General features: G+C 42.5%; 1 long non-coding RNA gene across 1 annotated transcript; it reads left to right on the top strand.

Moving 5' to 3' along the window:
• The first annotated feature begins 1,628 nt into the window (after window positions 1–1,628).
• LOC144824774 (uncharacterized) lies at window positions 1,629–3,270 on the top strand. Its single transcript, XR_013609111.1, has 4 exons — window positions 1,629–1,673; window positions 2,377–2,482; window positions 2,572–2,659; window positions 3,095–3,270. It is a non-coding gene; the product is annotated as an uncharacterized LOC144824774 (long non-coding RNA).
• Window positions 3,271–11,175: the final 7,905 nt, after the last annotated feature.

Below are 11,175 nucleotides of genomic sequence, written 5' to 3'. Positions count from 1 at the left end.
ATGCTGTCAGCAATGGAGTGCGGGTCAGATACTGGTTACTAAAATAGTAAAATAAAATCGGACTTGAACATTAGGTCCAATTTTCAATTACTATTACTATTCAAATGAGTCCTTGAATAATTTTTCTAGCTGCTCCTAAACTGTAACAAAGCATTATAACTTGAACCCCTGGGGAGTTCTCTTAGCACGACCAACTCATCCCGTTGTTCATCAGCTGGGGAGAGGACCACTGGGAGAATAGGCAGGCTCAAAGACAAGGCACCCCAGTTATCATGTGGGGTAATGGGGAGACCGGTGGGCACTCCCCCCTGTCAATTTGGGTGGGGTTGTTGGGGACAGGGTGGGTCACAGGCAGTAAAAATGAGCCGGTATATTGCCAAGGTTTTTTTTATAGTTCAGCCTAGATGATACAATAAAAGTGGGTGACAGGTATTAGGCCAAAATATTAGAATCACTATTAGCGTTTCTCATGACACAAGAAGTTAAGATAATTTCATGCAACTCGAATAGGCTCTTAAATAAGTCAAAGAAACACGCCATGCTGAGCTGATTGTCAGCATTCAAGCCAGACGTGATTTTCCTTCAAAGACTTCCAGTGCGCCACTTGTGGAGCTCTGGATCACCCACAACCACACAATAGATGATCTAAAGTGGTATGGGATTGAAGTCATACAACATAGCTTAAGAGGAGGCAATAATATTGTGAAAAGGAAATAACGAGAACAGTTTTATATGTCTCATTTCAATACATACAGAACTGGCCTTAATAATAAAGAAGAGTGGGAAAGATTAATTATTTAATAAGTGGAACACTACGTCATAGTAAACATGTGGAGAACTATGTAGAAGCGAAAAATACTTATTAGTAATTAATCGTCAGGGACAGTGGATGTGTATATATATATGAAAAATAAATTAGGACATATAAAAGGATGACATATTTGTATTTCTAGATACTTCCATGTTAACATTGTTATTATAGAAATTGTGTAAAGTTGCACCTAGAATGCTGATTTTTATGCCAGAAGAGAATTAATTCTGTACTTATCTGCTCATTATTGTACAAGATTTATATTATGATTATGAAACGAAACTGTTTACAACAAAACTATATTGATGGTTTGTATTTTCTCTAGCAATTACAAGTGATGTACTTGATAACTATTATGTTAACACAGGAGATATGTAGTAAGATTACAAACTATTACAATTAAAACGTAATGCCTGGCAAGTTAATAGTGAAAGTCCAGAAAATTGAGTCAATTATAAGATGGCCGCTCTCAAAACCATTCTGAAGATAACCAACACCATTCTTAAATACGGACACGAAGATCTAAGGAGGAATACAGAGTGGGTGTTAAAAAGATCGATCAAACACACTCCAAGATGGCCGCCAAAGAATAGGACTGTAGGCTAAAAACACCGCTATGGAAAATGCAATGGGCGGCCGATCGCGTATATTTATTATCCTGTAAATTGCGCCAAATGTTAAACGGCAAAATCAATATCTCTAGCACTTAATAGATTAAGATCGTAAATAGATTTAATCTTTTTAGTTCCGGGTCGACATAGTAAATGAGAGGATAAATAAGGTTCCGTCCCGGAAGTAGTTCTTTCCAAATGATTTCCGGAACGATATGCTTGGAGCGGGGAAGTCAAACTGAAACTCACAGGTACGATCTCAAGCAAGTGTTAAAACGAATTTAGAAAGTAAATTGTAGGCTCTAGACTATCGTAATTTGGGATAGTGTACAGGTATACAGATATTTTGATCCCACACTAACGTTCGCTAACTTGGTTAAATAATTAGCGTTTAGAAATTACAACGTTAGACACGGGGAAGAACCATCAGCTAGTAGCAACCGAATAACATAACGGTTATTGTGTGGTCAATGCTTCACTGAGTAAATCGCGCTTTACCTAATAGTGGCGAGTAATACTAATAATAAAACAACTTAGAGTTTTTTTATGCCGTATTGAACGCGTAATATCATGCAATAAACGAACAAGCGATAATATATCGCGTGCTATGTGTAATACAGAGTAATTGAAGACCGCATAGTAAAACGTCTTGCACATAATGAGCACAGGGATTGAGAATAGTAGTTGTGCATGGTAATAAGATTGTCAGTAATTAACATAGAAATCTAATAACCGTTCGTATTTGAATCATAGATCCGACAAACTTACCTCAATTGAAGAGGACTGCCATACAACATCATACGGATAATTGAGAAATGTATAACGTGTATGAGCTATACTAGGATCTAGGGGAAAGTGTGTAAAAAACATGAAATATGTTTTTACTGCTAGATAGACTCTAACAATAAAACAACCCCTCTAGAATGGTTTATTCCTTCATTTTTTTTTCAACAGACTTATGATAAACTGAGAGTGCGCTTCCATCTGTAAATTAATTAATAATAGTGCGGCTCCAAGCATACAGTGGTGATTTATACCCTACAGACATTTTAATAACAAGGTAAATATCTGTGCAAAAAAATCCATAATATAATTATCATAGCCCTTTGAGTGGTTTAATCTATAATGAATACCTACTTATCTTTAAAGGCCTCGACTCAATAATAAACCAGAGGATATACCAAATATTGATGAAACTCTCAAATTGAAGAATCAGACCCAACAATTATTTTATCAGGTAATAATGTCTTGATTTATAGGCATAAATTTGAGTAAGCACAACTCTCCATTGAAAGGGAATAACTAAGAGATCCAAGGGGCATCTACCCTTTACAGTGGAAGAGTTTGACACGAATGTGGTATAAATAATCCTCTTATTTTTGACTGATAAGGAGATCATATAATGAGTCCTGTATAGAGGGTGGTAAAGATACAGTCAGATCCACCAATATCTCAACAAAGTGGCATTCACCCTTTAAAGTGTAAAGTTTGATACGAATGTGGTATAAAAATACCCCCTTTTTTCTCGACTGATGAGGATGTCATGAGTCTTGTTTAGAGGGTGGTAAAGATATAGTCAGACCCACCAGTATTTCAATGTTGTACAGACTGTAAATAGGATCCACAGAGCATATTAGGTATCTAAAAATGTTATTTTTATCTTTTGGTCTAGATTTTAAAATGTTTTCGTCCTGATGAAGGTGGAATAAGATAAACTGTACACCGAAACGCTGCGGCGACTGTTTTTTAATGAACTGATGTTTTTAAATGATCACTGAAATGGAATTATATTAGATTGTAACCCAATGGGAGGCCTTTTTTTGATAAAAAAATAAAAAAAGTTTTATATTTTAATCTAGGTGGGACTTGTATTGCTCTGTGAGATTGACAACATTGTTAGTAATATAGCATATAGTGCGAGAGAGTGGTAGCACTTTAAGTAAAAGAGGTGTATTTAAAGTCGCCTCATGATAGGGTCTTCAGTTCTTGTGGTCAGTGCACTGCAACCCATGGACTGTTACTTATTGAGTTTTGTGCTGTGGAGAGGTTGCGCAGCAATGTCACCTCAGGCAGTGTGGGAGACCTGGGATGATGATGAGGAAGATGATGCAGGTGTAACACACCCCACTGCAGCTGCAGCAGGTATATCCCGAAGGGACACAATACACGACATTTTCTTCACATGAGCGTGCTCAGCTCTAGTGCCCCAACCTCAGTGCATTGCAACTCACGGACACTTCAGTTTGCATATTGGATGACCTCTGTACTTGCTCCGGCTACCTCCATGTTACTCAGCAGTTGACTCTGTTATGCTGGTGTTTTCAGTTTCCGTTTTAATGGTGTTCACTGCTCAAGTTCTTGCCAGCACCAACCACTCTGTGCTGGCTGGCTTACACTCACCCCACACACATCCAGCACAGGCGTCACTATACATGTGGCCCTGCCAATAAAGGGACCGGGTGCCCGTGCCCGTAGCCAGTTCCACATACTATCTGTGTGTGTCCCTGTGGTCATGTTGTATGCATGAGGGCCCTGGGCCCTACAACATTACATTGTGTTGTGTACAGCGGACGAAAACATGTCACCACAGGCAGCGTGTTGGGAAGTAAGGAAGCGGGTGTTCGTCTTACCTCTGTATTTCTTCTCATGTGCTTGCTATGCGTGCTTGATTGGGCAGGCGCTTGGGGTCGGGCGGGGTTTCACGAGCATAAAGCGGGTTCTCTGCATTTGACCAGCGCTTGGTTTCTTTCCCGGGAAGGTTAATGCTGGGTTTTTCCGGATCTTCCTGTTGTCCTGATGTTTGTCTGACTTCCGGTAGAGTGATTCCAGAGCACAGAATGCCGGAGCTGGACAGAGAAGACTATGCTGGATTCCCTGATTGAGTGGGGCATTTCGGATTTGTTTCTCCTTAGGACAGCAAAGTCCTTGAGGTCGTTTTTATTGGACCAGTGCCCTTTTCTTTTTTGCCTTTTCGCTGCTGTCACAATGGGATCATTTGTGAAGTGGTGGTAATGGAAAGAAACACGGCTGTGTTTATTGTGTAAACCCCCTCCCTTTCATTCCCCCATGTTCTTTCCTGGATCTGCTTTTTTCCTTGATTTGGAGACTCTAGTGCCCAGTGATACTTTGAAGTGGTTACATACCTATTAGGGGTGCACACATTTAGGATTCTGGATAAGGGTTTTTCCCTTCCGTGTTTTTTTTTCCCCGTCTCCAGTGCTAATAATATTGTATGGATTGATAAGAAGGTGTTTTTTAGTTCGTGATTAACATTCATGTTTTGTGGACAAAGACATTGTCATGCCTCTGGATTGTTTGTATACTTGGATACACAAGAGTGAGGTGAAGACTTCAAGTAGAGACAATACTTTTAAAACTCAGAAGAGGTTTTTGGAGCCTGAGTAGGGGGTATGAAGGTTTACTTGTTACCCAACTTGCTATACCTGATTGAGTACGTATGTGTATGGACATGTGGTCGTCTAATCTCTCTTCTGTTGCCATTTTAAGTAGTCCTGGGGTAGTGAGAAGTGTTGCACCACGAGGACTGGTCTGACCAACACCTGGTCCTTTGTTTTGTTTTCCCACCTTCTTCTGTGGTTCTCATTTTGCCACCGCGGGTATATCTGATAGGCGGTGGCGGCGGGACCTGCAGAAGAGGAGTGGGACTAATCTCCGCTCCCGCAGTATTGGGTGGTTGTTTAGCGGGAGCAGGACAAAGCGGGTTGGGCTTGGACATATAGCCTTGTCATAACCCACTCAATACATAAGAGGACTGGACTGGGCCGTCATAAGCAGAGCCAACGTGGTTGTTTGACTGATAATTGTGTGTCTATGAGCGTGGTTCTGTATTGGAAATGTGCATATGCATGTGTCTCTGTGGCAGTGTGGGTCTCCGTTGTAGGGTGTAGGTGGTCCCTGAAAGGTATTAGACATCCACGTCTAGTTCATCTCCCATGGGTTCAGACACCATCCGCACCTGTTCAGCCACCTCCTTTTGGCATTCATACACCTGGCATTGGAATGTCATGTGTGGCTCGGTGAAGTGTTGTGAGCCAGCCATGCTTGTGGGTGCTTCCTTCTGTGTGCTGGCTTCTCCTCTATGTAGCTTGGCTGCCCTGGTGGTGGGTTGCCTGGGATGTCCATGAGCTGTTGTAGGGCGTCGGTGTCGAAGGTGTGGTGGTCCGCTCTGGCATCACTGATGAGTAGTCTGGTCTGCTCTGCTGGAGGTGTTGGTTTGTCTCTCTGCAATGTGAAGGGGAGATGCATGTTGACATTGTGTTGACATGTATGTTGGCGCATTGTTCTTGTTTACATGCAGACTGTATGGCAATGTACATTGTGACTTTGTGAGGTGCTGGATTTTGATGGTGTACAGTGGATATTTGGACTATATGATGGATGTGTGGTTGTACGCGTACATTCCCATCTCACAGTTTCCTGCTCTGTTAGATGTAGTTGGCCTGTTTCTGCGCATGTACGGAGCCAGTTGTGTCCTCTGTTCTGCAGCGTGGGGGTTGCACATTGTACCACATTGTCGTCAATGTGGATGTGCTGTTCTTGCTATGTGTGTATGCTGCAGTGTGCCACGGGGATCAGGGTCATGATTCCGGGTCATTGTGGGTGTGCAGTGTGCTACACATCGTTGTGCATGTGTGGCATTGTGCCCATCTCCCCCGTCCCCCAGTGCCTAGTCCTTACTCGCCCTGTTGATGTTGTGTCAGGTCCTCTCGAGCTGTGTCCGGACTCCCAGCTCCTTGCACTGTCTCCACACTGATGCGTGGCATTGCAGGCCTGTCGCTGGTTTTCGCTGGTTTTTGTATCGTGATTGGCCTCACAGTGACTTTTTTTGCATTAGGGTTCGCGTTTTTGCGGCTTTGCATTGACTCACTTTATCACCGACATTTGACGTGTTGTCGGGGGCCTATCGCATGGTGCCTCCGTGTTGTGAATACTTAGTTAACACAGCTTTATTTTCCCGCAATAGACTGCGATGGTGTAAGTTGCGTTAAGTTACTTTTATGATGGTTATCACAAATTCTTGAGAATATCCCCCTGAATATTCTGTTGTCGGCAGATATTTAGCCTACATGTCGCAGCTTATTCAGCTATGAGCCCAGAGACGCATGCAAGTGACACACATTTTTATACAAAGGTAGATTATTGGGAATGGGGAAGTGGTATCGGGCTCTGTGCAAGAACACCAAGGGGCATATTTACAACCCCTTTTAGTGACGTTCCTGTGGCAATATGTGCTTTGCCTTACTTACAAGGCAGCGTTTAGCCACTTCACTGCCTTGTAAATAAGGCCTCCTTTCACGCTATAATTAGCGTGAAAGGGGCAGGAAATGGGTGTGCCACTGCAAGACCCATTGATTTTGAAGCTGCCTTCTATTTACAGAGCAGGGTTTATAGAAGGCAGCACCAAAATGAAGCTCAGGGAAATCCTGGTCTTCAACATGCGAAAAAAGGAGAAATGCTTTATTTTTCTGCAGGAAGGGACACCTTCCTGCACATAAACAATCCTTCCCCTCAACGCAGGCACCGGGCCGGACTGGCCAAAGCGGGCACCGGGCATTTCCCCAGTGGGTCGCCAGGGCGTGGGCCGGTTTTGGCCACCTGGGGGCCTTTTTTGTTACTGGGGCCTGCAATATCGGCCCTGTGTAACAAAATTGCCCGAAACCGGCCCTAGGAAACAGCTCAGCTGCAACCCCCTTCCCACCTCCGGGGGTCGGCTGAGCAGCTTGCCAGGATTGATTTGGTTCCCAGTCAGGCCCTGGCAGGCACCTTTGCACTATTGTGCAAGGGTGACTGCATTGGCGTTAGGTAGCTAATTTTAGCGTCAGCACAGGGGGAAACCCAGGGCTGCACCATATTCTAGTAAGCATGGTGCAGCCCTGCGTTTCTAAAGTGACAAAGTGTGTCATTAGCCTTCTTGGCTTAACAACACGCTTCGCCACATGCTTGTAAATATGCCCCCAAGTCTCTTTTGGTAAACGATATTCTGGTGAAAATTCTCCATACTTCTGGCTGTACCATCACTAAGGGCGTATGGACTTATGTCGCAGACCTGGGCTATAAAGACAGAAGTGAAAGGGCCAGTCGCCATGGGAGGTTACAAATGCTGACAAGGCCCTATAAAAGAGGGACTAACCAGCCTGATAATGACTTGTGAGCCAGCATTTAGGAAGGATAATGACACAAGCCAATGACAAATATGGGTGGATAGTGGGCGGGGCTTCAAAGCCATACTCCACTATTACATGCCTCACAGCAGCACTTGCACTGCCCAGGCTCGACCTAAAAATAGAGAAATGCAGAGATTCCACCCCTGGACCACAGGCAGGCCAAAATGCAGAGGACCAAAGTAATCGAGGAAGCCAATGGGTGTTCCTCAAGGTTCTCTGCAGTATGGGCAAATGTTGGGGTGCAAAATACACAGCCTCCCCAAGCCAGTCACCAGATATAGGTGGGGAAGGGGTAAATATGTAAGCATCGCCAGCTGAGTATTTTTAGACTTATCGATAGCTTAAATAACCGCATTGAGCGGGGTTTTCCTGCATATCTCAACCTTCTGTCAGGCCTCCCTTGCTGTCCGGGCCCCATATCAATTGCACGGTCATTATTTATTGGCCAGGTCAGCCAATGGCGTAAATTGTCAGATTACACTCTGCACTATGCGCTTTGACAGTATTACTTGTAATGGACACTTTTACTGCCTGCATCTAACATTGGGGCCAGCGTTGCCATTCAGCATGCACTTGCTCACTTTATGTTTATATTGTCTATGATTTTCTCTTTTGAGTCAAGCCACACCATGCCCTAGTTCCTTGTTGTTATGACGGATAAATGTGAGCGATGTTAAATGATGGGTTCCCTGAATATGCGGCACTTTAAAAAGGGAGAAGGTAAAGGGAAGGAAAAGAGAAGTAAAGAAAATTGTTAACCTCTATCTTGTATAATATGAATTTGATTACATTAGTTGCACTCGACACTGTACTGATTTTCACTGCAGATTGTATTGTCTGACTTGTATAGATTAGTAGTGCCAACATACCTCGAAGCAAATAAGGTTTCCAGCCGATGGGCCACTTTACGTGGAGCGGCTCACTGCAAATGGCAGGCACACTTCATACCCCACTCCTGGGATCAATGGTGGTGCTAATATGATGGAAAAGTTAGGAGTCAGGTAGTAAGGTTTTTGGTCAGCCACAGCGAGTTTATTGAGTAAGAAAAGACCCACAGCGATAGCATGAGTGGCCAGAGAGTAGGACAGCAGGCAACTGTCCATCACCTAGCAACACAGCATCACCCGACATTCTAAATATAGAACATTCTACACCCCAACAAGACAGCTTGTCCATATTGCATTACAATATGTAGATGCGTACCACAACCAGTTAAGCCACCAGCTTGCAAAGAAGGGAGGAATTGTGTTACCGGAATAGGGCTTAATATGTCAATTTTGTATATTTATTAATTTATAATTTTGTTGGCCACTGACCAGTCCAACTGCAATGTCGAAGTGCTGTACGGGGGGATTTAATGTACCCACAACTTTACATTACAAGGCTGTTGCAAGTCACCGAACCATTATGTTGCCTAAAGAGGCTCGAGGCCAGAGAACCCCGAGGTGACTTGCAATATCATTTTTGATGTCGTGTAGGGATGCCTTACTCTATAGTCGGGGTTTCCAAAAAAAGTCTACTATTTTCCCTAGATAATATATAAGTTTTAACTTTGTGTCCTGGGAGTTGTAATTTGGGTTTTGTTCTGTAAACCCATAACGACAAGTCCCAATATGCAATTCAAAAGGGGCAATAGCGATTTGTGGTTCAATGTAAAATATTAAGTACCCTTTCTAAGTGCTCTATATAAAATATGTCACTATTGTTGTGCTCAATTTGCTGTCCTCGGGAAGCTAAGTCTGCCTTGGTGGGATTCAGACTTGTCACATTCGAATTACTCTATTTATCAAGTGCAACTATTTGACTCACTGAGCCATGTGGTCAGTTAGTTCCATTTGCCATATTGTATCTTGCTGGAGGATGTACAAGACATTAGCTTAAGGCCTTTTAAGTTGGTTTGTTGTCACGTGGAGCTTTCCATAAACAGAGTTTGAATATGCATGGTACGGGCCACTCAGCATGTGGCATCTCGAACGTTGCAGGCACAAGGGTGTTGCTGGTTGCATTGGGATTTTGTCCCATCAGGTGACCTTGCACTTGCTAGCATGTATGCCCATGTAGAAGCATCCAAGGAAGATTCAATATGGCTCTCTCCTTCTGCATGGGAGGTCATAGATGTGGAGGAGAGAAAGGTTAAATCTGACAGATGCATGAATTTGAGTAGTTCACTTACTGACATCACTACTCCCTTGGAACAAACTATCCCATAGGAGTAGTGCTTTAATGCTCATATGATGCATGAGGGACTGCAATCCCAGTATAAAAGCCCATTTCTAATTTCCTTATTGCCGTCAAGTTATGATGTATTTAGTCACCTGGAATCAGAAAATGATGTAGCTCCTCCGCTGTAATACACCTGAACTTTAATGTCACAATGCCTTCAGCCAGCAGCCAACGAATCATCATGCACCTGCTTTTTAAACAATGAATATGAAGATGGAGTTTCATTCTTATGATCTGTTTCCCTAAAATATACAATTTTTAGCTGACAGGAAAGGTTTGCAGCAGAATGTTTATTTTTGCACACTATGGCTCATTACAGAACAGATAGACTATCACTTCATGTTTCCACACATTCTGAGTTACAACATTGTTTAATCTGACTTTAAACTGATTCTAATTATTATTATTATTATCGTCTAATTACTAACCACATTTTATTGCGTTGTTTTGCACTACATATTTCACTTTTATTCTTCATGCCTGCGACCATACTGTCAATTCCATATTAAAGAGCACGTCACCATGACTTTGTGTAGTTTGTGTAAAATGTCATAGTGTGGCCATATAGTATAAGGAATAAAATGCCCTCTGCCTTGTGTTAAAAGGTTATTGAAGTCATCTTGGAAATCCTGGCTCTTCTGCCTTGTTCCTCAGTTTAGTCATGGTGACTTGCAATATCCTTATCTCATATGTTACAGAGCATTCTGAGATCAGAACACACAACAAATAAGAGAAAAATAAATTTAAAATTGTTACTGTCAACCATATTTTACAGTACAGTACAATGACACATAAATTCAATATTCGTTCACAAATATTTACAGTAGATATAAAGTAATCAGATTATGTGTTGTCAAAATATGGGGCTGGTGCATCCAGTTAATATGGTTATTTGAAGCTAACAATAAAACAATAACACCAGGATAAAAAACAATTTGTGGTGCACATAGACTCGCCCATTTGTAAACCTCATTCCTTACTAAGGTCATATTTTTTCACCTGGGATACTGCTACAATGAAAGTATGCAAGAAAGGCCTGAATTTTCAATAGCTACTTCAGTAACATGTGTTATGGTGACAGTCCTGATGGGTCACCAGACTTTTCACTAATCACTCCACAGTGTTGCCCAATGGTGCCCTTTTTGGTGAAGGAGAAAGAGCAGCAGTGCATTTGCATGAGAAATGAGTTTAGGTAAGCGTGCTCTCGGTGAGCAATGGGTAGGTGGTAGGGCTACAAAGGCTGCTGTAGACAATCGTTCTATGCCAGCGGGGTGACACATGGGTGCCTCATGGATAAGGTTGGCAAGAGATGCAGGAAACCCATTATTTGTTTGTTTGAAAGTTT

This window comes from Lissotriton helveticus, chromosome 3_1 (genome assembly GCF_964261635.1).
Source record: "Lissotriton helveticus chromosome 3_1, aLisHel1.1, whole genome shotgun sequence".
NCBI classification, from domain to species: domain Eukaryota; kingdom Metazoa; phylum Chordata; class Amphibia; order Caudata; family Salamandridae; genus Lissotriton; species Lissotriton helveticus.
Note: the sequence above shows the minus strand (reverse complement) of the source record. Positions and strands in the feature narration are given on the sequence as shown.